Here is a 1882-nt window from a genome sequence, read left to right on the forward strand (position 1 = left end):
TGCGGGGGACGTCAGGGGGAGGGGGAGGAGAGGGAGGGAGGATGAGGTGAGGGAGGGAGGGAGGAGGGGGAGGAGAGGGAGGGAGGAGGATGAGGTGAGGGAGGGAGGGAGGAGGGGGAGGAGAGGGAGGGAGAATGAGGTGAGGGAGGGAGGGAGGAGGGGGAGGAGAGGGAGGGAGGGAGGAGGATGAGGAGGTGGAGGAGGAGAGTAAGGAAGAGAATAAAGAAGGGAGGGCAAGCATGAGGAGGGGGAGGTGGGATGAGCAGGAAGAGGGGTGGGAAAGAGGAGGAGGGGTAGGAGGATGAGTAGAAGTAGGAGGTGGAATCAAGGAAGAGGTGGCAAGCAGAGGTTGGGAGCGCAAGAGGGGGAAGAGGATGTAGAGGATGAGGAGGTGGTGGAGAGGGAGTGGGAAGAGGAGGACCACGAGGGAGTACGTTCGCTGCCCATCGTGTTGTCGGCTCGTAGCGCGCGCGCTGCCGTATCGGCACGATGTCCGACGTTTCGCGGCACGAGCTTCTTCAGGAATCGCGAATTTGAGTTGGGGCCACGCTGCCGCTCCGGGGTTTGTTGCCCGTGCCGTGCGAGAATACGGCGGTCGCGTTTGTAAGAGCGAGCGAGCGAACAACAAGAACAAAACGACGACAACGGCAGGTGCCGAATGTCCTCGGTCGATTCGTCGAGCCGATCGCTGCAGCTCGTGGCGTGTGAGACGGAGGCAGTAGAGAGAGAGAGACACACGTAGAGACACGGAGACACGCCAATACCAATACCCGCCATTCGCCCCTAAGTGACGGTTCAAGTTCAAGTTCATGTACTAGGTATAGCCCTGTGAGCCATTCGGCTCTTGAATCGGGTGCAACCGCAACAAACAAAAAAACAAAAACATGAACAAAAAACATCTTGAAGTGAATATGTGACTAAGTGCAAACAGAAAATCCAAGAAAAGACAGCAAAATATTGCAGAAAAAACACCGTACACCAACGCTGTGTGCAAAAATCCCAGTGGGATGCAAGTCAAACAACCAACAACAACCACAAGACAACTTAGATTAAGGCCATCAGTCTAACTCTGTACTACAACAAACAAACATGGCTAAACCAATACACTTTTCGAAATCACCAAAATAAAGCCATGAAAGCAATGACGGTGACGACTGTGCCAGGCCAGGTGCACTCTGAGAGACGTGCAGATGCAATTTGTATTTTTTATTTTACCAGGGTAAGGCCCCACTGAGGTATGTGGCTCTTGTTTAAAGAAGCGACTACCTGGCTTAGCCGGCTATCACAAACGACATGCTCAAGGAAGTGGGCTGATCATCGTGTGGACATTTGCAGCAGCCGAAAGTTCTAAACGCGCGACGTTGATTCTAAATGTGGGAGGACCCGGGCAAAAATCCGTGCTACTCCAAATAAGCAGCAGGTGTCAGTAGGTCGGGATCGAACCCACGACCTCCTGTATACCAGGTGAGCTAGTTGACATCTCACCTCTGTGGCGCCATACACGAGACAAAGGTCCCCCGTATAGTCTTAACAGGCTGTCGGGGCAAGTGCTGTTAGCGAGCACCTATGAAGGCCGGCACGGCACACACGGAGGTGGGTGGCCAGCAACCACGCCCGGCCGCTTTTGTCTCCCTAGTGGCGATGTTTACACACCGCACCAGGTACTCATTTAAGGCTGAGTCGACCTAGGGGAGGCCCAGGACCGGTTCAGATCATCTTCACCGGTGTTGGCCGTGAGCGGAAATCGAACTTTGGTCGCCGTGTTCGCAGCGCAGCGTAGCGCTAACTGCTCCGCCACCGTTCCTCCCACACATACACACGGACACGTGCGACGCCCAATGTTTGAATTCCACGGTGAGACGGGGTCAGGATAACAATGAGG

The sequence above is a fragment of the Lampetra planeri genome, chromosome 23, assembly GCF_965212315.1.
Source record: "Lampetra planeri chromosome 23, kcLamPlan1.2.h2, whole genome shotgun sequence".
NCBI classification, from domain to species: domain Eukaryota; kingdom Metazoa; phylum Chordata; class Hyperoartia; order Petromyzontiformes; family Petromyzontidae; genus Lampetra; species Lampetra planeri.